Here is a 27,668-nt window from a genome sequence, read left to right as displayed (position 1 = left end):
TCAAGTGGATTTTGAGGGTAGAAAACAATGCTGCCAGTCAGAACACACCCACCAAATCAGGCACCCCAAGGGAACACAGGGACAAACACAGAGTTGTTGAATCCCACTGCTTTTACGCAGGAGATGTTTGGCTTGTGACAGTAACAACACTACTGGACTCTCCCAGGTTAAGACACTGACGGGGTTGTTTACCAGAGAAGAGGGAGGGAGGCTTTTGGGTAGCTCTACTGAGTTTACATGCCTGTGCTCTGCACAGTTGGCTCTTTGGATGCCCACCCACTATTTTAGAGGTCCTTAAGGACAAGATCTTGTGTATTTGGGCTGCAGCCATGATTGCAATTTCCATGGGGCTGCATGCCCCAGCAGAGAGCAGTGCAGGGGAAGTCTAGGAAGTGATCATCTACTCAGCTGTCAGCAGTCCCCAGCTGTAGCCTACAGTGCTCAAGCCTGAGACAGGTGGTCACTGAAATCTTCTGAACTTTACTCACCACAGTGTTATGAAGGAAGGCTTGCTAGTGGAGCTCCTGGGAAGTGGAGGTCCCTGTGAAGCCCTGTGATTTGACAGTGGTCAATGTGTACTATCTGAGCATGGGCTTGGCTTCCAAAGGGACACTCGCACTGCTGGAAAATTGCAACTGACAGCTCCATAGCTGCATGCCTACAACAGCATTATCCAAAGGGCTTCACCTTATCTGGCTCCCAGGTCCAGCCTCACCAACAACCAGAGCTCATCAGGCAGCATGGCCTGCTGAATGGCTCTACCATGGCAGCAGTGTCTCTGTGGTGAGCTTTGTCTGTTCAAGCCTATCTCCAAGACTACTGCTACTCTTGGATGACTCTAGAATTCCCATCCACAACCACATCTACGGGGCTCTCTGAAACTTCAGGTGGTGCTGGGTAAAGTCTAGATGATACACAGCGTTTCCTGAGTATCCCTGTTGTATGTAATGGCAGGGCTACTCCATATAAGCATAAACTTCTGAGACTTTGAAATGCTGCTTTACAGACCCTGCAGTGTCCTCTGCCACATGATGGCTCTGCCATAGAAGATAAGAGCATGTGTTATCAGAATGATGTCAGAGCCAACAGCCTAGCAATGCATGCCTGTGTGAAGCAGATTAGGTAAGCCTTTTGTCTGCTGCTGGATGCAGTTTCCCTTTGCAACATAGTAGGCACTTTCTTTGATAATGTAGTGAAGAAGCTGGTGCAAACCACACTGCAGCAAAGGTACTGCATTCGTAGAAGGACTAATACATGACATATCAGGTCCTTTACTGGGTCTCTTCTTCCTAGTGTAACAGGCAGTAGCTTTGTTGGAGTGTGTCTTGGAAGCTGTCAGTTCCTATTCTGTCCTTGATAAGAAATGGAGACACATGCTATCAATCAGGACTTTCTACCAGCACAAGTAAGCTGATGTGCCTTGCCTTGCCTTTTGTGCTCTCCCAAGGTGTGTATTTCTCCTGGTTCACCACTCTTCATACCTGAGCAAAAAGTAACCAGCTCAGGAGGTAATCATAAGTTACCTTGGAGTGAGAAGCAGCCAAGAAAGAGCCTTGTTTATTCCTTCAAACTGTACAAGTCCTTACCCAGCTTGCCAAAAATTCTACCCATGGGCCTGACATAAGGCCAACATATGTGCCATGGGAAAAAAGTCCCAGAATGCTGACACTGAGAAACACTGCTGTGCAGAGCTACTGGGTGAAAGTTGAGCATAGGGTGCTTTGCTAATGAAGTGTACTTCCCTAGGAAAGCTGCACCTTGATCATGTCTCCTTCTAGGGATAATCTTCCTGTAATAACCCATAATGGTATTCAACACATGGACTACCGAATCTTCCTCATGCTGCATTGCAATGTGTTGTAACTGCCATCTTAGGGCACAGTGCCGTTGCCCATATCTAAAATTAGAAGATGCTGCTCTTCTCTCAGAATGATTCATGCAGGCACATTTCCTTTTCTGCCTCAAACATTGAGAATCATCAGCAGGCCTGGGTGTGCTCTCCCTCATCATGCACAAAGATGAGTGTGAAGTTAGCTGAATGACACTTTGTGAACCCAGAACCCTGGGTTCTCACCATCCTCTCCTGGTACATGGCCTTCCCACCAGGAACAGAGCAGCTGCCTCAGAGGAAGCCTTCTGCACCGTGAAGCGTACAGGAGTCACTCTCAAGATCTACCTTTATGCTGGCTCAAAACACAAAAGTAATCACAGTATTTGCTCTCATGAAGTGGATGTGAAAATGGCGCTGTGAACCCAAGCAAAGCCTACCTAGACCTTCACTGTTCACACACAGAAACAGAGCAAGGCTACAGTGGGACAGTGACATTGTACCCTTCACCTCCCTCCAGTCTGGCAACTTGGAAGCTCATCAGCTCCGTGTTCTTGGGAATGCAGCTCATTGGGAAACCCCAGTGTTCCTAGTTATTATTATGGAATAAAATCAATCTATCTCTGCTGTGCTCTAACTTTACAGATCTGAAGAAACTTCTAAGGAGCAGCGAGCATGCTGCTCACTCAAAATACTAACACTTATCAACCAGCAACCAAAGTACTGACAGGTACAAGTATGGAGAACAGCTGCCCAGCAAAGTCTGCTAGGGAATGCTGAACTTCACTGACTGGGGGTAAGGCAGGAAACACAAGGACATCAGGCCTTCTGCTGTTGAACTGCCATGTCACTCACTGCCAGTTTGCACAGCTTAATGATGATTACAGTCACACGATACTATGATTACACTCACTGAAAATAACACAGGGCCCAGGAACCAGTAAAGAAAAGGGCAACCAAGCAATTTCAGAAGACACTACCAGGATGAAAAATAAAATGGGAGAAAATGAAGTTGACAAATTGGAGAAAAACATCCAACAGCTGTTCTCACACTGAAATGCCCTGAAATTACTTCTGGGCTCGTCAGCACCTTTGGCACACTTATGTGACAGATTCTGAGGATGTCTTATCAACTGTAACTATGTACTTGCTTAAACTTACACTATAAATCCCAAGGCGTGTTACTTATAATGCTACTGTCATCAAATTCTGATCTGTCCCATGTGCTGATGCTCTGCTGAAGAATCTGTGATGGAGAATGTCCATTGAGAGCAAATAATAAGCATCTAAGTAAAACACCACTGAAAGAGACACTGAAGGTTACTTTTTGTTGACTTGGGATTTGCTGCCATACATGGAGAAGAGGACCCATTTTCCCTGACACACTATTTTTGGAGTCAGGCTGCTGTCACTTGCTAAGTGCTGATGCAAAGTGGGGAAATCATCTCTCCATAAGAATCCATAAAGGATGATCTCTCAGAGAAAGTTTTAAATGGATGCAGTTGGTAAGCTTCCCATATGGACTGCAGAGGACCATGGATCCATGACAATCTGAACAAGAAATAGCACACTGTCTCTCCCAAGCACAAAAGCAGCATTCCAATAATAGCAAAGGCAAGAGGACCAGAAACAGAATCTTGAAATCCCTTTCACCGACAATTTTGTCAGAGAAGGGCAATTCAGCTTCTCTATTCTACAGGAACCAGTGAATCCCTCTGATGATGGAAATCCAGGAACGTTACCAGCTCCATAAGCAGAGTTGAGCTCCCTGTCACACCTCCAAATGGAGTAAAGGAAACACCTAGCAACTGAGCCTTGCTCTAAGGGTCTCATGACACTGCTCTTACACCAGCTGCAGAATAGGCAGGCCACACCTCGCTCACCATGCCAGCAGCACAGTGCTAACCTCAACACAGTACTGCTAGGGAAACAGTCCAGCACACAGGAAGGCTTTGGAATTGGAGCCTAAAGGGGTAACGTCCCAGCTTAGGTAACATCTGAGGCCAAGAGCAGTGTGGGGTCATGGCATGGCTCTGCTCTGAGACCCTACGAGTCACCCTGCAAGATACTGACTAACTGGAGGCACTTCTCAGAGAACTGAAAAGACTGGTCTGGAAGGGAGGCAATATACACCGGTGCTGCCTGGCAATGCAGGGACCAAGTGAAGTGGCCATTGCAGCTCGAGCTGGAGAGGATATGAGATACATTTCCGCAAATCTACTTGCTTAGAGCTCAAACAATGTCCCCATCTCTCAGGTTAAACTGAGACCTTGCCAAGTGCAAGCCTCATGGAGAGAAAGGTGTGTCCCCAGCAGCCTTTAGTGGGGTGAGCAGGGAATCTCCTCAGGACAGGGGATGCAAGCACTGTTGTGTAGCACCCTGACACTATGGCTGCTGGCTATCTGGTGGCACGTTGTCATCATTGCTTCATTTCTGACCCATTTCCTTCCCTGTTCTTACCCATGAGGCCTGTTTCCCCTCCTCACCTGCCCTGTAGCAGGAGCCATCCAGTTGCTTTGATGGGTGATGGAAAGGGCACTTGGAAGGTCACCTTCTCAGCCAGGACCCCACTGCCCAGCAGCGACTGCTTCCAGAGACGTTAGCTGAGAACATAAGAGGTGTCCTGAGTAACTGTGCAACTCGGGCACTCGTTCAAGTGCAGCCCCGACTTCCAATGACAGGGCCTGTCCTACCAGGCACTGTGTTTCCCTTTTCAGTTAGACAGTCTGGTCCTTCTCCACTGAGATGCTCAGTCTTTTTCAGGCTGCAGGAAGCCATGTAAGAATGTCATCACTGGAAAAGAGAAGACACGACCAATAGAAAAATCTGTTAATCAAACTCCCTAAAGGAAAGATGCATTCACTTCCCTTTTCCCTGCGGTGAGGTCAGGAAAGACCTGCAGAAATTGGTCCCTGAGAGGAGAAGCAGCATGAGGAGATGGTAAAGCCATCCAGGTCTTTTCATGGCTATCCTGAGACAGGATGTATCTTAACCAGATAACCCAAACAAACACCTACATGGAGTAGACATGGTATGCTAGGCGTGGAGAAATCACTCCTCACATTTAATTCTACATGAGTCAATGCCCATCAGCAGAATAAACAGGCTTCTTAATGAAGGAAAGTCTGTCCGTACCATATGCGGGCTCCAGCACTCAGCCATGTCTTAGCAGAAGGGCAGGGAAGAGGAGGTTTTCCTCCAAAGGATTAGGGTGCCAGCATTTCTGTTCAGCTTGGGCTAGCATTCCTGGGCGTTCTCCTTTTACACAGAGGACTGCTGTCTGAAGAAACGCTGCTGAAGTGGAGGCTGGGCATTCCCTGTCAGACTGCCCATCGAGTCTGGTGACATCGCTCTCAGTATGCCTAACAAATAATTGCAGCATAACTGACAACACCATTTGAAAGCTGCACTTCTTACAGTGGATGTTTTCAAACATCCTTTGTCTCTGCTCATGCTGGAAATGCTTTTGCTTCGCCTCTACACACCTTGGGTTCAGTGCTGAACAAATGCAATCCCTACCCGTTGCTGAATTGAAGCTTACGGTATCTTTATTTTTTCACCTAAGAAGTGCCATACAATGTCACCCCATGAGAGACACCATCCCATTAACCCTGTGAGTAGGAAATCTGATCTGTGAAACAAAATAAAAATCTGGAAGGAAGGGAGGAACAAAGGAAGGGAAAGAAGGAAGGAAGGAAAGAATTGTGCATACTTTGTGACACACTGACATCTCACCTCTGCTGTAGGCTGCCACTTCAGCAACCAGCGTTCTCTATCAAGTCTGCCTTGCTACACATTAGCCTGACCGCTAGATCTTGCATGTCACATGATCCACTGGCGACTCACAGGGCGCACTGATCCCTACAGGCACGCTTGCTAATCCAGACAGCATGGCTGGTAATAACACCAACATGCTGCAAATCCCACAGGGACTGCTTTTCCAAAGTCATCTTTGCTTGCTTTCAATAATCCTCCAGCCTATTACCTGATTAATAGCAGTCACCTTTCAAGGTAAGTTTTGCTCCACCACACCAAACACAGCCCACACACCTGTAACTGCTTTATGTTAACTTCCATGGCATCTACCTGGGGACTGAGGTATCAATGAAGAGCTATTAATAGACAGAGGTCAACTTCCGTGCTGAGCACAGAAATTCCAAATAGAGCGCCATTGCAACTGCAGTTTCTTCTTCAAGCGGTAGCCAGCGCATGCATTCATGCTGTGGATTTGTATCTGCTGCTAGCATTTGACCAGGGAAACGTTCTGTCAAAGGACAACCTCCTCAAACACCTTCCAGCTACATGCAGGTTTAGGTGGGACAGTGTGTTGTGTGCTACAGTTCTTCTGCACCCTGAGCAGTCAGGCAGCCTTCCACGTCTTCCTTTCTGGAAGCCGCTGTCTCAGTTTTCTGGTTCTCCTTTACAGACCTCCTAGTCTTCTTCTCGCCTACCAATGGTCTTCTCTTGGAATATTTTTCCTTCTAAATCTGAATGGACGTCGGCTCATTACCCCTCCTTGACTCTTCCCACAGTTAGTTAGGGTCACATTACTTATACAGGAATTCTGGAATTATTTTCATCCTTGGAATTATTCTCATTGTTTAAATAGAGTAATAAGGAGGACCCTGAGAACTACCAACCAGTCAGCCCCATGTCAGTGACTGATAAGATCATGGAACAGACCTTCCTGGAAGTTATGTTGAAGTCTATGGAACACAGGGAGGTGATTAGAGACAGCCAACATGGCTTCACCAAGAGCAAATCGTGCCTGACCAGTCTAGTGGCCTTCTACGACGGAGTGACTGCATCAGTGTACAAGGGAAGAGAAACTGATGTCATCTACCCAGACTTCTGTAAGGCCTTTGATACGGTCCCCCACAACATTCTTGCCACTAGATTGGAGAGTTATGGTTTTGACCGATGGACTGTTAAATGGATAAGGAATTGGCTGGATGGCCACATCAAAAGAGTTACAGTCAAAGGCTCAGTGTCCAAATGGAAACCAGTGGTGTCGCTCAAGGGTTCATACCAGAATCAATACTATTTAATATCTTCATTAATGACGTATGCAGTAGGATGGAGTGCACCCTCAACAAGGTTGCAGATGACACCAAGCTGAGTGGTGCAGCTGATACACCAGTGGGAAGGGCTGCCATCCAGAAGGACCTTGATGGGCTTGAAGAGTGGGCCCATGTGAACCTGATGAACTTAAACAAGGCCAAGCGCAAGGTCCTGCACCTGGGTCAGGGCAGTCCCCACTATCAGTATGTACTGGGGGATGACTGGATTGAGAGCAGCCCTGCAGAGAGAGGTGATTCTCCCCTTTTACTCTGCTCTCATGAGACCCCACCTGGAGTACTGTATCCAGCTCTGGGGCCCCCAGTGCGAAGAAGACATGGACCTGCTTGAGCAGGTGCGGAGGAGGGCCATGAAAATGGTCCAAGGACTGGAACACCTCTCCTACGAAGAAAGGCTGAGAGAGTTGGGCCTGCTCAGCCTGGAGATGAGAAGGCTCTGAGGAGACCGTATCGCATCCTTTCAATATTTAAAGGAGGCTTATAAGAAAGATGGAGAAGGGCTTTTTAGCAAGGCCTGTAGCAACAGGACAAGGGGCAAAGTTTTTAAACTGAAGAAGGTAGATTCTGGTTGGGTTTAAGGGAGACATGTTTTAAGATGAGGCTGGTGAGATGCTGGAACAGATTGGCCCCAGAATTTGGGAATGCCCCATCATTGGAAGTGTTCAAGCTCAGGTCGGATGGGGCTTTGAGCAACCTGATCCAGTCAAAGATATCCCTGCCCACAGCAGGGGGTGTTGCACTAGATGATCTTTTTAAGGTGCCTTCCAACCCAAACCATTCTATGATTCTATCCTCTACCTTCTGCATGTCCATGGGAGTCACAGATTGCCCAGAGAGGCAAGACTTCAGGTGCACACCTGCGCTCACCATTTCCCACTGGTTGTTTCTGGGCTCCTCCTGGGCAGGGCATGGGGTGTTTCCATCAGCCTCCCCATGCCCTGCGCAGGGAGCCCAGGGGTGAGCTCTGGGTTTGAACGCCAAAACAGTGGGTGCTGCGGTGCCAGAGCCCTCCTTGGAAAATGCTCTTCATGCACAGGCCAGTGCTTGACGCTGGATATTGCTTTGGATCACAGGCATCATTTTTCTGACCTTGCCCCTGTGTTATTCACTGAGCTCTTTTAATAACCAAAATGCCAACAACCAGGAGAAGGGCGTGTTTAGAACTCACGGTGTTTGAAGCAGCTCAAGTGACAGTGCCCTTTTCCTAGAACTCGATCAGTCACTCTCCAGGACTACCAGCAAATTCCCCCTTTCTCAGAGTATCAGCATTGTACAGGACTGCCTACCACCTCTAGTGCTCTGATACAGGCAGCACTGTGTTGACAGCTTTTGTGGCTGGAACTGTATGAATGTGTAAGTGTGCGAGATATTTGGGATGGGATGGGAGTGCTGGACTGAGTGCAGTATCCAAGTGCAGAGGATCTCAGACTGTATGCTGTGTGTGTGTGATTGATTGTGTGTATAGCTGAGTTTGGGTGGAGAGGTCGGGGTTTTTTGGAGTTGTAGGTAGTGAAGGGCTACAGGGACCTCCCCTGCTTCCTGACTTGGTTGAAGATATTGCTTGATATATGTTGACAGTGGGTACACATGTGAGGAACAGACGTCTGCTGTTTAGAAGGTTACTTATGCATTTTTGACTCTATCACGTTCTTAAAATCTGTACTAAATGTGGGGTATAGCAAAATCTTTGTTAATTACTTTAGTGGCTAGCTACTAAATAGTATACATTATACTACTACTCAGGTCTGTATCTAATGCATTTTTGTGTGTACCCTATCTTTCAAACAGTAATGTTTAGAAAAAATATGTAATTGTTTCTTTGTCTTGGGCTGCATCTCAATTCCCAAGAATGTTGTACACAGGAGTTCAGAATGTAACACATTTTTTTTCTCTCATTTGAAATACTAGATGAACATAAGAGTTAAATTCATTTAACAAGATCCTGTTGGCTTGCTTTCACACAGTTTATCTACTGCCATTAATGCATTTCTTCATTAGCCTCAGAACATCATGTGGAAAACATTAATGTTATCTGCATAATGCAATTGGAATAGTTACAGCACAGAGATTCAATAAAAATCTGCCTTGAGTCCAGGAGGAAATCACTGGAAATGCATCAATAGAATCCATAAGTCCTACATCCAAGTTCTCCAAGTTCCTTGACTAATTGAGATTCTCTCCTTAAAGTCTCTTGTCAAATTATTTATAGTCAATACATTCACTTCATTGGTAAGATACAAAACATTTCTAAATATATCTGGTCAAATCAAATGACAATTATGCCCTTGGTTATGTTTGCCAGACAATGCTTTGCCAAAGAACGTTTGCCAAAAAATGTTTTGACCGAAGAAAGAGGAGGAATCCAGAGCATCTGCCAAGCAGACTCTATAAAAGTGTCTTTATAGCGCTCTGCCCTGTCTCCAAGAAAAGATTCAAGGTAAGAGTGCTGGATGTAGTGTTTTGTTGAAATTAGCTATCCACCTTTATTATGCAGTATATTCTTCCCTCTCAAACTGGTTTCTAAAGAAGTTTTTCCATCTGCTTTCAAGGCATTTGTATACTTTCTACCTATACCTTTTTTTGAATTTTACCTAAGAATAATAAGGTAAATTTAACTTAATTCATATTCTCAAATATGACACTGTACAATCTGTAAAGTCAATGTACAATCTGTACAGTGTCACAAGACACAAATAACAGTGGTTTTTAAAAGCTTATTCTGTATTTTTCAAGGATGAAAAAAAGATTCCTCTTTTCTGGATTTAAATCATTAAAGAGGAGTAAGGCTATTTTTGCTAATTTTAGCAATTGTCGTATGTGCTTAATTTTAAAACATTTGAAAAGGTATCCTTGCATACAAGGTACACGAATAATCTATTAATGCTACAGTTCTTTTCTCCCACAGGATTCTCTGCTGACGTGCTTTCAATAAAGTGCAGACATGGCCTCTCCGGATTCTGAGATGGCTGTCTTTGGGGAGGCAGCTCCTTATCTCCGAAAATCGGAAAAGGAGAGAATTGAGGCCCAGAACAAGCCTTTTGATGCCAAGTCATCCGTCTTTGTGGTGCATCCTAAGGAATCCTTTGTGAAAGGGACGATCCAGAGTAGGGAATCAGGGAAGGTCACTGTCAAGTCTGAAGCAGGAGAAGTGAGTAAAAAACAAGGCTTAAAAACTGTATGTAATCCTCAGTCTCAGCTCTTAGCTGATGTACGTGCATCTCTTTCTTCACCTGACAGACCCTAACTGTGAAGGAAGATCAAATCTTCTCCATGAACCCTCCCAAGTACGATAAAATCGAGGACATGGCCATGATGACCCACCTCCACGAACCTGCTGTGCTGTACAACCTCAAAGAGCGTTATGCAGCCTGGATGATCTACGTAAGTAGCAGCAGCAGTCCTCCTCTGGGTAGCTAGGAGGAACTGCTCTGCCAGGCTAAGTGGAAGCCAACGTGCCGTCTCCCTTCCTCGCAGACCTACTCAGGTCTCTTCTGCGTCACTGTCAACCCCTACAAGTGGCTGCCGGTGTACAACCCGGAGGTGGTGTTGGCCTACCGAGGCAAGAAGCGCCAGGAGGCCCCTCCACACATCTTCTCCATCTCTGACAATGCCTATCAGTTCATGCTGACGGGTGAGTTGCTTGGTTTTCTTTAAAATTATCTGACTGTGAACACTCACAGAGGAGAAAAGAAGTCTTTTCACTGCAAAATAGTTCAGTTTAATGGTGTCGGGAGGACAGAAGTCCTCTCATCACTGGAATTATTTTCTTCACTGGATACCATCACTGAGATCATGTTTCTAACAAACAACATTAGAATTTACTGTCCAAGATATTTGGAAGGATATGGTTTAATGCTGAATACGTTGTCAGATTTTCCTTCAAAGAAATTTGGATAAACTTTTAAAGTTCTGGTGTTTTGTTAGCTGAGAGGATTGTTCTTTGAATGATTTGCTTTGCAGGACTGAAAGTCACTAGGGTGGAGTTCTGTAAACAAGATTGGGTGTAAAGGGAAAGGAGATTCAACATCGAAGCCGATGCTTCCTATGGTGGTTTTACAAAGACTCAGGAAGCAGTCTTAGTCAGACATTACAGTGAAACCTGCTGGGAATATTGATACTTCCTCCCCCCATCTCGGAAACAATTTCTTCTTTTCCATTCATTAATATAAATGGCACCAATAAGGAAGAAGGATAGTGAAAACTTTTCTAGCATTGTCTAAATCTCCAGACTTTCAAGAAAGAGCAGATCAGTCAGAAAAATATTAAACAAAGAGAGGCATAGTTTAATTTGTTAAAGTAAATCTTGTTCCCTCCCCTCTTATTTCTGTAGTATTCAGAGCGGTAAGAAAGTTGATTGGAAGAGAATACTATGAAAATGGAACAATAATAAATTGATGTTTGTTTACTGTGTCTTATCCTGGCAGTATTTACGTAAGTCATCATACATTTACTCTTCCTGACACCTTCAAGAGATGTGCAGGAACTTGGTGAAGGCAAACCCGGACTTTTCCACTAGGAGTTAGTTACCTAATGGCTTAGTCTCTTCAGATAGCATGCAGATTATTGGAAAATGCCATCCTAGAGGCCTAGAACAAATGTAAATCAGCCGGCAAAAAGCACTTTCTCTGAAAGCCAGTCCAGTTACACAGCCTGTTAAGGTGGATTATTAAACGCACATAGACTTTCTTCAAAACATAACTCTGGCTAGTTAACTGTGAAAACACAAGAAGGCATGCAAAATTAAAGGTTTGAGAACAACTTGCAGCATGCATTAAAACTTATGCTTTTTTCTTATACATAAGGAGCAGAAGGGCTTAAGATGAGACTGTGGAGTCTGTACTGACACAGTCAAAATTTAAAAAGACAACTTGGAAAATAGAAGGTCATATCAGAACAAGTAAATGAGATTTTCATTTGTTTACCTTAAAGCAGTGTGGGAAGTACTCATTTCTGGAACTCCTCCTTACAGTGGGATTCATCAGAGGAACTTCTTCTGAATGAAGTGTCCTTAAAGAAAACCAACAATAAAATAAACACTAGCAATTGCCAGGACAGAATTCAACCAGGCATGCCAGTGGAACTCTACAGGTCAAAAATTCTCACTGACAATTGCCTGGAAAACGGCAAGTGTTACTCTAACTTTTTAAAAGAGTTGTGAGGGAGTTTTAAGGAACAGCATAACAGTAAGCTTGATTTTTGTAAAAGGCAAACTGCCAGCAATTTCTAAACAAGGCAGCTACTGGGCATGTGAATATATGTGACTTACCAAGAAAAAAAGATGCATTTTTTTTAAAGGGAAGTCTTGCCTTACAAAACTACTGGTTTTTTTTTAACAAAGGAGAGCTGGTCAAGGTAACCCATATGAATTCAACAAAGATCTTCAATACAGTTGATAAAGCAGCTATTCTTGACGTAATTTTTACGCTTACATTCACTACCAGCTATAGAATTGAGAAGGTTCAAAAAGAACTGGTTAAGAAAAAGGACAACATGGTAAACATAGTTTTTTTCAGTTTTCATAGTGCCAAGATTTTATCAATGAAGTCTCACTGGGATCTGTTCTGGGACTTCTGTTGTTCAACATTTTTTAAAATGATCTGGAAATGATGACAATCTTTCTGATTTGACTAAGTCCTTCAGGCCAGTAAAGATGAAGTCTAACAGTGAAGAATTTCAGAGGGACTTTGTGACATTAAATGATCAAATTATTATTCAGTGATGTGGCAACAAAGTTTGGTCAACAAGAATGTAAAACAATGGACATAGGAAAAAAACCCAAAAGATGGGCTCATTGCTGACAACTACTGCTTCTGTTATAGATATCCTTTAATACAGCTTCAAAAATTTTGGCTCAGTGATCAGAAATCTACAAAATAACAAGTTGAGATCACTGAGCAAGAAATAGAGACCGAAAGAGAAAATATCATTATATCATGGTGGTTACCCAAGGAATGTCTGCACCTTGTGTACTGGATGCATTTCTGCACTTCCTTTTGCAAAATAGAATACAGTAGAAACGGAACAGGTCAAGACAAAGATGAAAAGGTTTCCAAAAGATATGGCAGGACATCTGCTCAGGTAGTTCTAGACAAATGATTTGTGCTACTTTTTATAAAATTATCCATGGCATGGAGAAGATGAATAGACAAGGAAAGAGCAGACAAAAAAACAAGCTCAGCACCAGCTGCATTTTTTTTTCCTTCACACAATAAGTAGTTCAAAAAAAGAGCAGACTGGGGGATAAAAGTTGAAGCAACACCCAAAGAACCGAGCATGGATTAAAAAAGCAACCAGACAAAATTCTGGAAAGCAAACTCAGCCCAGGCTGTTACACACAAAAACATCATCATCTAGCTCTGGAAGTACCAAAATTTCAATAGTCTAGAGTGTGGGAGAGTATGCTGGTAAAAGGCTACTACATGCTTATGATGTTTTTGTGATTTTCTTTAGGCAACAATCAATTGGCCACTGACAGAAAAAAACATCTAGGAGGGCCCATGGACTGGTCAGGGGTGGTTGTTCCTATGTTATAAAGTTTATGAGAAGCACCTGCTCCGTTCACTTTAGCTTACAGATAGTTCAATTAATCAGTAACTCTACAAAAATACTGCTTAGTTGGAATCCTTTTCATAAAGAAGATGAGCAGCTTGACATGAAGAGAATACGCAGAGAGAGAAGCACATATACTACACCGGACATCCACATCAGTGTTCACATGTCAGTTTCCCAACTTTAAAACGTTCAAAAGGAATTGGGGTGAAGGCACACAGGTTTATGAAAGGAAGGAGCTGCCTCCAGACAGTGCATCTTCTAAAAGTCCCAGCAATATTTTTATCCAGGATATCCATGACACATACTAATCATCTCTTGTTTCTACCTCCTTCACAGATCGCGAGAACCAGTCGATCCTGATCACGTATGTACACTCCCTGCTCGGGTCCCCCGCGGGGCTGCCCCGTGGCCAGGGGACCTCCTGCCTGACCACACGCTCTCTGCTTCTGTCTTTGGTTTGGACAGCGGAGAATCCGGTGCAGGGAAGACTGTGAACACAAAGCGTGTGATCCAGTACTTTGCAACAATTGCCAGCGAGTGGGGAGAAGGAAGAGGAGGAGCAGTCAGGCAAAATGCAGGTGAGTCAGGAAGAACAGACTGAACACTTGGCAGGTAATTGCCATGTCAGCTAAACACTGTAACCGAATAATTACCATCCTGTAGGGAACGTTTGAGAATGAAATCATTAATTAATACATACTAGCCTGAATCAATGTTTTCCTCTGTTCCTGACATGATTTTTTGCAAATGAAAACCTGCAATAATGATCATCCTGCAGGGAACGCTTGAGGATCAAATCATCAGCGCCAACCCACTGCTGGAGGCCTTTGGAAATGCCAAGACCGTGAGGAATGACAACTCCTCACGCTTTGTAAGTTGTGGCTTTGGACAAAATCTCTCCCTCTCATTACAAAATAAGTGACGGCCCTAGCAGTATTCCACATAAATGAGATGTCAAAAGAACCCATCCGGGCTGAAATGCTGCTGCTTCTCCTTAACAGGGCAAATTCATCAGAATCCACTTTGGAGCTACAGGCAAACTGGCTTCTGCTGACATTGAAACTTGTAAGAGACTCTCCTGGCCTGATCCCATTCCTTCCTAAAGACCCACCTCAATGTGCCTTCCTGTGCCTAACTCTTTCTACCTTCCTTGACAGATCTGCTGGAGAAGTCCAGAGTCACTTTCCAGCTCAAGGCAGAAAGAAGCTACCACATATTTTATCAAATCACGTCCAACAAGAAGCCGGAGCTAATTGGTAGGAGGGATCATTATGTCTTTTTGAGGATGACCACTGAGCAACAGTTCCCTCTATTACCTGGTTGGCAAAACTAAGCCTGTGCCTTGCCTCTTCCTGCTTTCAGACATGCTCCTCATTACCACCAACCCTTACGATTACCACTATGTGAGTCAAGGTGAGGTCAGTGTTCCCAGTATCGATGACCAGGAGGAGCTCATGGCTACAGATGTAAGTAACACAGGAAAAAGGTACCTACTGTACATGTCTTGAAGGTAATATAGGTGACCTACTAAGGACACGTATTTGAATTCATTGTTTCAACTGCAGAGTGCCATTGACATCCTGGGCTTCACCGCTGATGAGAAGACTGCCATCTACAAGCTGACAGGGGCTGTCATGCACTACGGGAACCTGAAATTCAAGCAGAAACAACGAGAGGAGCAGGCAGAGCCGGATGGCACAGAAGGTATCAGCAAATTCAGCAACTGTCTTGTTCAAAGAACTTCTCTGTTTGCAGAGATGATATGTTAGCCTCCAAAGACAGGCATTTGCTGCCCTGAGTCACCACATAAAGCACTGAGGAAATGCATCTTTATTCATTGTCTATCTAACTGCAGAGGTGCTTCCTTGATCATGGGAAACACCATTATTTTATCCAATGGATACTGCCCAGGCACACACACAGCCGGAAAGGGGGAACTTCAACTTCAATGCAGGATACCACTGTCTCTGTAAGACCTTCAACCACTAAGTCACCATGACGTGCAATCGTATTTTTGTGAAATAAATCCTGTATTCTTTGTTATGCAGAAAGCCACTTTCCACAGAAAAGGAATGTGCTGCATGCATGCCCTATGTATTCCCAGAGGCTTTTGGAGTTCTTCTGGGAAATTCCAGATTCATGCTATTCCTATCCAAGCCATACCTGTTCTTGCTTTCAAAGGCGGCCATCATTAGCTTCCAGAATTTACATTCCTTCCCAGACCTTCTGTATGAGACCAGACCAATGCTTTTCCGTTTCTAGAACATGAAGAGCAGAGTTGTTCACACTGACCAAGTACTAGCCATTGCCCAAAGATAAATACCTCTCTCTCTCCGTCTCTCTCCCTCTCTCCTCCCTCTTCAGTGGCTGACAAGGCTGCCTACCTGATGGGCCTTAACTCAGCTGACCTGCTCAAAGCCCTGTGTTATCCTCGAGTCAAGGTTGGATGAATTTGTGACCAAAGGTCAAACTGTGGAACAGGTAAAATCTGGAGGCTGAAAATACATGGCTTGAAAGAGTACTTGAGCATTCTTCTTTGACCCTAGGAGGTAACTCCAGTCCTTTCTTCTCTACTTTAGGTGAACAACGCAGTTGGTGCCTTGGCAAAGGCTGTCTATGAGAAGATGTTCTTGTGGATGGTTATTCGCATCAACCAACAGCTGGATACCAAGCAACCCAGACAGTACTTCATTGGTGTCTTGGACATTGCTGGCTTTGAGATCTTTGACGTAAGGAACACGGATTTGGGCACCATAGTCAAGGGAGGGGCAAGGAGGGGTCATGAGGACTCAGAAACATGCTTCTTTTTAAGAAGATTCAGTTCATCCTCCTCATCCGCAGTTTTCTAGAAACCCCTCCCTCTTCTCTGTCACAGTAGCACCCTCAAATGGCTTTACTAACAAACACTTTGATTCTAAACGTCAACAGGTAGAAGAAAGCTCTGCTTTCTGCAAATGGTCTCAGAGGCCCTTGAGCTTGCAAAGGTCTTAGTCTTTGCAAACAAAGAGACAGCTCTGGGACTATGGCTCACACAGATGTGGGCCAAAGGTATGGACGCTCTTGGAAGAGTCAAGGAAAGGATAGTGCTATGGGAAAGTTCACAGCATGTTTCCTGTGTTGTGCGTGCAGTGATGATGCTAGGACTCATGTGTCAGAGCAGAGAAAAACCCTGGATTGTTGATCTGAGGGCAGAGAAATTCTTGGGTGGGACACTGAGGAGGTTTCCACTCTCTGGGAGGTCAGAGGGCTGAGACACCTACACAATGCTGCAGCTAAGGTTACTGAAGGATTTGATTTGAGTAGCACAATAAAAGAGAATTGTTACTTTTATCTTGATTTCAAAAGTAATAATAATGAAATCCTTTGAGGACAGTGAATTTTACAATAGAAGTCCTGCTAAGGAAACACACACTGTTACAGTACACTTAGGAGTGGTGTTTCAGCTGGGGAACATCAAACAGTGGAACGCTCTGTTAGGAGAATGCTAGCAAAACCCTGGGGTGTTTGCCACACTTTGAGAACTGTGCACCTCTCCTTCCTTTGGGCAGTTCAACAGCTTTGAGCAGCTGTGCATCAACTTCACCAACGAGAAACTGCAACAGTTCTTCAACCACCACATGTTCGTGCTGGAGCAGGAAGAGTACAAGAAAGAAGGAATTGAATGGACTTTCATTGACTTTGGGATGGACTTGGCTGCCTGCATTGAGCTCATTGAGAAGGTACCTTTTCCATACAAGTGTACAATGTGTCTTGGAATTCTGTGATGTTACTGAGGCCAGATTCAGCTCGGAAAGAACTCACAGCCAGACATTCAGTGTCAGTGAAACAAGATATTTTGCACTGGCATTTATTTTAGTCTGGGGAAGAGAAATTAGGAAACTCAAATCTCTGTCATGAATCCTGCATTACCTGGTCTTCAAGCATGGAAAAGATAGCCTGGACTCCCACCAACAGACTTCTTTAAAACAAACTGGAGTCACTCTCCTTTCCTTTTTCCTCTGAAGACTCAAATCAGAACTCCCCACACAAATTTGGGAATAATGTTGCCTCGCCTGACTTCCCATAACAGCTGGGTCTCCTGTAGCTGTCTTCCCAATTATTTTTCTGTTTACCACTTCTCCCTCCAATTCTACTCCCAATTCTAACCTGAACCAGACAGACATTCTTACCAGTTCCATGAAGACAGGCTGCAGGAAGGCAGGGGAAGGCAGAACTAAGCTCCCTGGCTGAGGGCAACTCGTGACAAACTTGGGCCCTTATCCAGGCTGAGATGCTACCAGTAACACACCGGTACCTTTGATGTTGGTAACACACGCTTCACATCATTATCATTTTTCACTGTCACTTCTTGTGGTACCTTCCAGCCCATGGGCATCTTCTCCATCCTGGAAGAGGAGTGCATGTTCCCCAAGGCAACTGACACCTCTTTCAAGAACAAGCTCTATGACCAGCACCTGGGCAAGTCCAGCAACTTCCAGAAGCCCAAGCCTACCAAAGGCAAGACTGAGGCCCACTTCTCCCTGATACACTATGCTGGCACTGTAGACTACAACATCACTGGCTGGCTGGAGAAGAACAAAGACCCCCTGAATGAAACTGTCATTGGGTTGTACCAGAAATCATCTGTGAAGACACTGGCCTTACTCTTTGCCAACTATGGTGGAGCAGATGCAGGTCAGCTCTGTGAAAATTGTATTTTGCGTGTGGGACAATGTTGACACAGAATTAAAGCAGTAAACATTAAACATTTAAAGTTGTTTTGTGTTCTGTAGTCTCCAATATGCAATATCCATATTTTAATATTTTTTTCTTTTCTTCCATTTGCAGAGGCTGGTGGCAAAAAGGGTGGCAAGAAGAAGGGTTCTTCTTTCCAGACTGTCTCAGCTCTTTTCCGGGTAAGGGCAGAATTCACTACCTCATTATTAAAAATACCCAGTGAAATAACATAGGAGTTGTGTAGAATTGCTGTGAGAAAAAACAGCCGTGTAATTCCCTAAGCAGACTCCGATTTGTATTTGTTGAAGCAGGTTTACACCATCATACACATGCATTTCTGATAGGTCAAGACACTGAAAGATTCAGTTTTTTATATGTACATCATATATAGCTGTGCAGTGCTTACAACTTTAATCTAAACTTGACCTTGTAATCTCACAGGAGATTTAAACAAGCTGATGACAAATCTACGCAGCACTCACCCCCATTTTGTACGATGCATCATCCCAAATGAAAACTAAAACACCTGGTAAGGAGACCCAATAGGAGGAAAACTCAAGCCACAAAAGCTCTTCTCCCAAGTATCAGACAATAGGGTAGTCACTAATGGTGGTATCTGTTAGGTGCCATGGAGCATGAGCTGGTGCTGCATCAGCTGCGATGCAATGGTGTGCTGGAAGGGATCAGAATTTGCAGGAAAGGATTCCCCAGCAGAGTCCTGTATGCTGACTTCAAACAAAGGTAAGAGTGCTCCATCTTTCTCCCCATTCAGAACAAACTGTATAGCCTGAGTACCTGAAGAAACTTGAAACATTATATTTCAAAAAGGACCTATGTAGTAACATAGACATGTTTTATTGTGAGTTATTGATTGATTTTATGTTGATGATCAGGACTCCCTTGGACTCTGAGGTAACAGTATGAAATCTTCACTGACACTGTCTTGAAAGAATGGACTGTCTCTAATACATGACATTACTCGGTCAGACAGTCAGCTGTTGCTGAGAAGCCTGTGGTGTTCAGTTGCACTGGTGGTTCCAGTAATGTGGATTTCTTCATGTTCTGCTTTCTCCTACAGATACAGAGTACTTAATGCAAGTGCTATTCCAGAAGGTCAGTTCATGGACAGCAAGAAGGCTTCAGAGAAGCTTCTTGCGTCCATTGATGTAGACCACACCCAGTACAGATTTGGTCACACCAAGGTAGGAACAAGTCCTGCGTTCAAACACTGTGTGCCTCTGTTAATGCACTGAGGATCATGTGCTACAATGTTCTGTTTCTTAAGGTGTTCTTCAAAGCTGGGCTGGTAGGTCTGCTGGAGGAGATGAGAGATGAGAAACTAGCAGAGATTATGACCATGACACAAGCCAGGTGCAGGGGCTTCCTGATGAGAGTGGAATATCAGAGAATGGTGGAGAGGAGGTAGGCATTTCTCACCCATGTATCATGTTCGCATGGGTCTTGGCTAACGGAGTCTAAATTCATTCAACACAAAGTACGCAATAGCCATGTGAATTTTATTTCAGGGACTCAATCTTCTGTATCCAGTATAATGTTCGTGCGTTCATGAATGTCAAGCACTGGCCGTGGATGAAGCTGTTCTTTAAGATCAAGCCCTTGCTGAAGAGTGCAGAATCTGAGAAGGAGATGGCCAACATGAAACAAGAGTTTGAGAAAATCAAGGAGGAGCTTGCGAAGTCTGAGGCAAAGAGGAAGGAGCTAGAGGAGAAAATGGTGACCTTACTGCAGGAGAAAAATGACCTGCAGCTCCAAGTCCAGGCAGTGAGTATCACCATTCATTTGTCCCTGGAAAAAGAATATTATGCAGTCAGAATGCTTCTTACCCTAAGCAGAGACTTGCAGGAAGCTGACTACCGTGCAGTAGAAAACAGTCTAAATCACACACTCTAAGGCACTCTAACATTGAGTAAACAGGCACTGGCAGGGGCATGGTGAGGCTCATGGCAGCCCCACATGAGACTCAGCATTCCTGCTGTCTGAGGAAAGAGCCATGTAACACTAGCCAACATGTAATCCACAGCAGAGAGCTCTGAACTGGAAGGGAAGTATCTCCATCTACTCACCTTTCAAAGCAGTGTATCTGTCTAACAGAGTAAAGGCAAACCTGAGAAGGACCCACTTTTCCTACATCCAGCAATACTAGGCGGCCTTGATTACTTTCAGAAACACGGATAGTTTCCATTCAGACTCAGTTAGGAAAAAGGCAGTTTCTTCACACCAAACAAAACACCGCTTGCTCCACTAAATTATTCTCACAAAGGCTTTACTCCCCAAATATTATGAGGTTCATGATGAGTGAATTAAAAAGAAAAAGCTACCGCCTCTGTGAGGCATTTTTAGAGACACAAAAAATCTGGAATCAATGTTGATTCCAGATGACAAGCTTTCCCGGTAGACACCGGGCAAGATCTTCCAGTTGCTGGAGTGGAAGGCCAGGTTCAGCCCCCATTTTAATACATGCCCACTCAGCGATACAAAAGACAGAGCAGAGAAACTTCAAAACATTACAACTCATAAAAATTTGTGTCTCCTCACCAGGAGGCAGATAGCTTGGCTGATGCTGAGGAAAGATGTGACCAGCTCATCAAAACCAAAATCCAGCTGGAAGCCAAAATTAAGGAGGTGACTGAAAGGGCTGAAGATGAGGAGGAAATTAATGCCGAGCTGACAGCCAAGAAGAGAAAACTGGAGGATGAATGTTCAGAGCTGAAGAAAGATATTGATGACCTCGAGTTAACACTGGCCAAAGTGGAGAAGGAAAAGCATGCCACTGAAAACAAGGTACGCACACAGGGTGTCACATAAAGGGTGAAGGGACAGATGCCTCCCACATCAGCCTGGTATCCTCAGAACAAAGCTAGGTTTGGAACATGCCAGGAGCATCACAGCGGGGCGGCTAGGCAGCCCAAATGAAAAACAAGCTCCTGGCTGAGCACTGCAAAGTGAAAAGGTCACTGCAGTGACTTTTTCTCAGTGCAAAGACTGAGCAGTCAAGTCTTCTACACAGACTTTTGGCACTTTCTTACAATCAACAGGTGAAAAAACCTCACAGAGGAGATGGCAGCCCTGGACGAGACCATTGCCAAGCTGACAAAAGAGAAGAAAGCCCTCCAAGAGGCCCATCAGCAGACACTGGATGACCTGCAGGTAGAAGAGGACAAAGTCAATACGCTGACCAAAGCTAAGACCAAGCTGGAAGCAGCAAGTGGACGACGTAAGCACATGTGCAGCTAAATGAAAAAGAAAAACTTGTAGAGGAAAGGCATAGCCAGCAGAGCACTGATGGTCCTTGCTTATTTTAGCTGGAAGGGTTCCCCTGGAGCAAGAGAAGAAACTGCGCATGGACCTTGAGAGAGCTAAGAGGAACTCGAAGGAGACCTGAAGCTGGCCCCACGACAGCATAATGGATTTGGAAAATGATAAGCAGCAGCTGGATGAGAAGCTGAAGAAGTAAGTGGGGCTGTGGGGCACCTGAGTGCTGGGCTGGTGCACTTGTCTTTTTCCTTTGAGCTCTGACATGGTTTGCTTTGGCCCAAAGGAAAGACTTTGAAAATCAGCCAGATCCAGAGCAAAATTGAGGATGAGCAAGCCCTGGGCATGCAATTACAGAAGAAGATCAAGGAGCTGCAGGCAAGTCTTTGTTCCTTCCCCTCTCTCACCCAGTCTCAGGTCAGGTAGGAGGAGGGCATTGGTGTGAAGGGTCCCCTAATGTTCCCAGGCTCGTATTGAGGAACTGGAGGAGGAAATTGAGGCAGAGCGAACCTCTCGGGCAAAAGCAGAGAAGCATCGTGCTGACCTCTCGAGGGAGCTAGAGGAGATCAGCGAGCGCCTGGAAGAAGCAGGAGGGGCTACCACAGCTCAGATTGAGATGAACAAGAAGCGTGAGGCAGAATTCAGAAGATGCGCCGTGACCTCGAAGAGGCCACGCTGCAGCACGAAGCCACAGCTGCCGCCCTGCGGAAGAAGCACGCGGACAGCACAGCTGAGCTTGGGGAGCAGATCGACAACCTGCAACGAGTGGAAGCAGAAGCTGGAGAAGGAGAAGAGTGAGCTGAAGATGGAGATTGACGCTTGGCCAGTAACATGGAGTCTGTCTCCAAAGCCAAGGTATAGAGTTGCAGTAGAACATGCTCACAGGGCCAAGGTATGGCACACAGAGCTATGCCTACCAGCCACATTCTCATAAAAAAATCCCTGCTGTGAGAAAAAGGCAGAGTGCAGGTGTTCATCTCCTTTCCTTCCTTGTGTTTGCTATCTAGGCAAACCTGGAGAAGATGTGCCGCACTCTGGAGGATCAGCTGAGTGAGATTAAAACTAAGGAGGAGCAGAATCAGCGCATGATCAATGACCTCAATACTCAAAGAGCTCGTCTGCAGACAGAATCAGGTGAGACATCTTCTTTCCTGAGGGGTAATAGGAGGATCTGCATGACATGGGCATACCAGAGGGTGCAAAGTGACAACTGGTATAACCTCTCCAGGCCACTCCTGACTACACGGGTTTACAGGCAGAAACTGTCATATTAGTAGTAGTCCTGTTACCTTTTTTCACTTTACCCTTCCCAGGTGAATATTCACGCCAGGTGGAGGAAAAAGATGCTCTGATTTCTCAGCTGTCTAGGGGCAAGCAAGGATTTTACCCAACAGATTGAGGAACTCAAGAGACATCTAGAGGAAGAAATAAAGGTCTGGAAGTACCCTACTGTCCACAACCTACATCATCCCTAAAAGCGTCCGGAGAATCCTGTCTGATCCAAGATTGGTTCAACAATCTTTCCCCAAACACATGTAGTACTGGAAGGGAACACCAGTAATGCACATATCCCCACTCATAAGCTAGAGAGGGAAGGAAACGTAATGATTGTCATGCTAGAGGAAGTCATCCACAAGGCTTTCATGAGATACTGACGATACTCTCTAAGACAGGATTCAGACACATACGTCAAAACATTCACAGGAACAGCAGAGTACTGTCCCCAGAGCACCTGTCACTAACACATCCTGATCCTCCAGAATACATTGACGAAGGCTTCATCAGCTCCCAGCTTTGCATTTGCCTAGTTAGAGTTTCATTCTAATTTTACTGTCAAGAGGCATCTCAAGACAAGTATTGAGGTACCAGTTTCCAATGTCCCCACAGGCCAAGAACGCCCTGGCCCACGCCTTGCAGTCTGCTCGGCACGACTGTGACTTGCTCCGGGAACAATATGAGGAGGAGCAGGAAGCCAAGGGGGAGCTGCAGCGTGCCCTGTCCAAGGCCAACAGCGAGAGTGGCCCAGTGGAGAACCAAATACGAGACGATGCTATTCAGCGCACGGAGGAGCTAGAGGAAGCCAAGTATGTGAGGAATGTGGGATGTCGATTGGCTGGAGAAGACTGAGACTGTCAAGGGGAAACCGGAAGTCTCTGAGAGTGGGTTAGGACAAGGGTAGTACGAAGGCAGGGATATACTGTCTTTGTGGTAGAGGGGAGAGGGGGAGGAGAGGAAAAAGCATGCTGTGGAAAAAGTGCAGATTGAAGGACAACTGTAGCCTTTAGGGCTAGAAAGGCTAAGACAGGCTGAATACTCAGTAGGTGGTAGGACACAGAAGTGATAGACCCTTTAGGCTGCATGCAATCTTGGAACAGAAAAAACACTGTGAAAAACGCTAGGCTCAAAGCCCCCAAAGTGGCGAGCTGCCCTCTCATGAACAGTGCAAAATTGGCTCCCCTCTAAGCTCTAACCCAGACCTGTGCTTATCTCCTCCCAGGAAGAAGCTGGCCACAGCGCCTGCAGGATGCAGAGGAACATGTCGAAGCTGTGAATGCCAAATGTGCTTCCCTGGAAAGACAAAGCAGAGGCTGCAGAATGAAGTGGAGGACCTGATGATTGATGTGGAGCGATCAAATGCTGCCTGCGCAGCTCTGGATAAGAAGCAGAAGAACTTTGACAAGGTCTTTTGGGCTCCGGGCCTGGGGTTCCTGGGCAGAGCATCCCCTCCTGATTGCCACATCCACACTGAGGTCCTGTTTCTCTTCAGATCCTGGCAGAATGGAAGCAGAAGTATGAGGAGGAAACGCAGGCTGAGCTGGAAGCCTCCCAGAAGGAGTCTCGGTCTCTCAGCACGGAGCTGTTTAAGATTGAAGAATGCCTATGAGGAGTCCTTGGACCACCTGGAGACCCTTGAAGCGTGAGAACAAGAACTTGCAGCGTAAGTCCCTGGCCCTCTGCTCCTGGCTGGGCTTTCTCGCTATCCACCACTACCACCTTTCCGTATGGGTCTGTGCCTGCAGGTTGGCAAAGCTGCCTGTCACCTCGGTGTGGCAGGGCCCTTTGCATTCTGCTCTGTTGCCTGACCATGCTGTTGGTCTTTTGTTTCCCACAGAGGAGATTGCCGACCTCACGGAGCAGATTGCCGAGGGGAGGAAAGGCGATTCATGAGCTGGAGAAAGTCAAGAAGCAGATTGAGCAGGAGAAATCTGAACTCCAAGCCTCCCTGGAGGAAGCTGAGGTATACACAGTGCTAAATAAATGGTGTCCAGACTTGAAAGTATGGGAGTATTTATCTGCAGAGATGGCAGGAAAGCAAGCCTAGATTTTGTGAAGTACTGTATAGAGATTACGTAGAAAGGAAGCAGTAGTTTTAGAAGTCACTGTTCCTGCTGACTTGTCCAGGCCTCCCTGAACATGAAGAGGGGAAGATCCTGCGCCTCCAGCTTGAACTCAACCAGGTGAAGTCTGAGATTGACAGGAAGATAGCAGAGAAAGATGAGGAGATTGACCAGATGAAGAGAACCACCACCTCAGAATTGTGGAGTCCATGCAGAGCAGCCTGGATGCTGAAGATCAGGAGGCAGAATGAAGCCTTGCGTCTGAAGAAGAAGATGGAGGGGGACCTGAATGAAATGGAGATCCAGCTGAGCCATGCCAACCGCGTGGCTGCAGAGGCACAAAAGAACCTGAGAAACACACAGGCAGTGCTCAAGGTCTGTTCAGCAAAGCTACAGAAAGAGAAGAGCCTTCGCTGACAGTTTTGGCACCCAAGCACACACTGCCACCTTGCAAATTCTCTTGCCTCTTTTACAGGATACCCAGATACACTTGGACGATGCTCTCAGGACACAGGAGGACCTGAAGGAGCAGGTGGCCATGGTGGAGCGCAGAGCAAACCTGTTGCAGGCTGAAGTTGAGGAGCTACGGGCAGCCCTGGAGCAGACGGAGCGGTCGAGGAAAGTGGCTGAGCAGGAGCTTCTGGATGCCACTGAACGTGTGCAGCTCCTCCATACCCAGGTCAGGCATGCTGCTGGAAACTAATCCCATTAACAAGGGCCAACACAGAATGCGATGGCTATGCATCTTGCAAGTGATTACGATGTAAACACTTGAAGTGCTACGCTGTAATATGGCCAATCCGGCCAGCCACTCATGTCTGGTTTGCTGCTACGGCTCTAAAGAGGACTCTTGCATTAAAGACTTTCATAAACAATACTCACACTTTTAGCTCTTGATGTGGAGGCATGAGGTCTAAAAGTTCAAATCATGTCTTTCCTGTTGCACAGAACACCAGCCTGATCAACACCAAGAAGAAGCTGGAAACCGACATTGCCCAAATTCAGGGTGAAATGGAGGACACGATCCAGGAAGCCCGCAATGCTGAAGAGAAGGCCAAGAAGGCCATCACAGATGTGAGCTGGGGGCTCCTTTCACTGCTTAAGATATGTGCCTTCCCCCCAGAACATCTCCAGCCTGAAAATGGCTTTGACCTTTTGCTCTCATCAGGCGGCCATGATGGCAGAAGAGCTGAAGAAGGAGCAGGACACCAGCGCCCACCTGGAGAGGATGAAGAAGAACCTGGACCAGACGGTGAAGGACCTGCAGCACCGTCTGGATGAAGCCGAGCAGTTGGCCCTGAAGGGAGGCAAGAAGCAAATCCAGAAGCTGGAGGCCAGAGTGCGTAGGGCTTTTATTTGTGCCTGAGTGAGCACGTCACGTAAGTAGCCACCAGGGAAGCTCCAAAGATGGGGTGCTCATTGCAGGTGCGGGAGCTGGAAGGGGAGGTTGATGCTGAGCAGAAGCGCAGCGCTGAAGCCGTGAAGGGCGTGCGCAAGTACGAGAGGAGGGTGAAGGAGCTGACCTACCAGGTAAGGCAGGAGGCCTCCTTGGGCTGACAGGGTTTTCTCACAGCAAGTCAGATTTTGTGCACACCATCCCCAAGGGGCATTGTTAACCTCACATGATGCAGAACCAACAATTCATTCTCTTTCCTGCTTGCCAACCACTCTAGTCTGAGGAAGACCGTAAGAATATTCTCAGGCTGCAGGATCTGGTGGACAAGCTGCAAATGAAGGTGAAATCCTACAAGAGACAAGCTGAGGAGGCTGTAAGTATTGCTCGAAGAATGGGCAGGAGCCACCTTCCATTGGGGCAGCACGCTCATTGAGATGAGTATGAATAGCAGGAAAGGGGCATGAAAGAATCTCCCAAGATACAACAGTCTTGGCCACACCATTTTACTGTCGTGTCATGAGGCCTTGCTGAGTTCTGGGCACCCTGCAGCAGTCAGTGATGAACTGAGGGAAATTCTGCAGCCTGTTTTATACAGGACGTCAGACTAAACAAACCCAGGGGCTACATCCGCTGACTGAAGTTAACTGAAGTTCATGAATCTCTGCTAGTAATCAACAGCAGAAGGCTTCAGGGTCTTTCTCAACCTAATAAGTCGCAGTGATAGCTGGGCAGCAAGTAGTGGGAGAATAAGTACACAAATGACAAATCCGAGTGACAAAATTGCTCCTCAAGAGTGACATAGTACTGGTGAAGCTTGTCACAGTGGGGTCCTGAATAAGGGGGGATGAGGAGGTCTGTGTGAGGCTTACGTGTAAGCAGTGGTGGGAGTGGGGTGGAAGAGCCACAGCCCTGCAAGGCCAGGGTGCAGGAGGAGTGACACCCCTGCCCTGGGCTCCTCACCACCGACTCCCTCTCTCCGCACAGGAGGAGCTGTCCAATGTCAATCTCACCAAGTTCCGCAAGATCCAGCACGAGCTGGAAGAAGCTGAGGAGCGGGCTGACATTGCAGAGTCACAAGTCAACAAGCTGCGAGCAAAGAGCCGGGAGTTTCATGGCAAGAAGATAGAAGAGGAAGAGTGAGGATGTCATGGGGCAGCAAAGTGACCTGAGGGATGCACAAAATGTGAACCTCTCAGTCGCTTTCTTCTGCAATGTGTCTTTGTAACCAAGTTAACGTCTAGAGAATAAAGAACGTATATGCCTTTGCATATGCACTATGAGCACCAGTTTTCCTTTGTTTGTCTTGTTAGTGGTTAGGTCTATATCATCATTAGCTTTTGGGCACAGCTTTGGCTTATAACTTCTGTGTACCTATGTCATGGTACGGCTTTTTGTTATCTGGTTCATAACTACTTAGCCCTTCTTTATTACTTAGTCACTGGGGCATGAATAGAAATGTAACATCACATGAAGAGAAATTAAGGACA

The 27,668-nt window shown here is 45.8% G+C and overlaps 1 pseudogene across 1 annotated transcript; it reads left to right on the top strand.

Annotated features, from left to right (window-relative positions):
* Nucleotides 1–9,784: 9,784 nt before the first annotated feature.
* On the top strand, nucleotides 9,785–27,461 carry LOC115342343 (annotated as a pseudogene). The gene is made up of 38 exons (XR_003923724.2): nucleotides 9,785–10,054; nucleotides 10,144–10,287; nucleotides 10,381–10,537; nucleotides 13,795–13,822; nucleotides 13,924–14,036; nucleotides 14,237–14,329; nucleotides 14,460–14,523; nucleotides 14,616–14,714; nucleotides 14,821–14,924; nucleotides 15,024–15,162; nucleotides 15,823–15,939; nucleotides 16,038–16,187; nucleotides 17,007–17,177; nucleotides 17,823–18,132; nucleotides 18,286–18,357; nucleotides 18,619–18,703; nucleotides 18,798–18,915; nucleotides 19,253–19,376; nucleotides 19,460–19,596; nucleotides 19,701–19,956; nucleotides 20,734–20,978; nucleotides 21,234–21,419; nucleotides 21,498–21,649; nucleotides 21,739–21,825; nucleotides 21,914–22,302; nucleotides 22,455–22,581; nucleotides 22,761–22,880; nucleotides 23,335–23,531; nucleotides 23,945–24,128; nucleotides 24,215–24,385; nucleotides 24,560–24,685; nucleotides 24,822–25,160; nucleotides 25,261–25,464; nucleotides 25,734–25,859; nucleotides 25,954–26,124; nucleotides 26,211–26,315; nucleotides 26,459–26,554; nucleotides 27,166–27,461. The product of XR_003923724.2 is annotated as a myosin heavy chain, skeletal muscle, adult-like (transcript).
* Nucleotides 27,462–27,668: the final 207 nt, after the last annotated feature.

The sequence above is a fragment of the Aquila chrysaetos genome, chromosome 5, assembly GCF_900496995.4.
Source record: "Aquila chrysaetos chrysaetos chromosome 5, bAquChr1.4, whole genome shotgun sequence".
Taxonomy (NCBI): domain Eukaryota; kingdom Metazoa; phylum Chordata; class Aves; order Accipitriformes; family Accipitridae; genus Aquila; species Aquila chrysaetos.
This window is presented reverse-complemented; position numbering and strand designations above follow the sequence as displayed.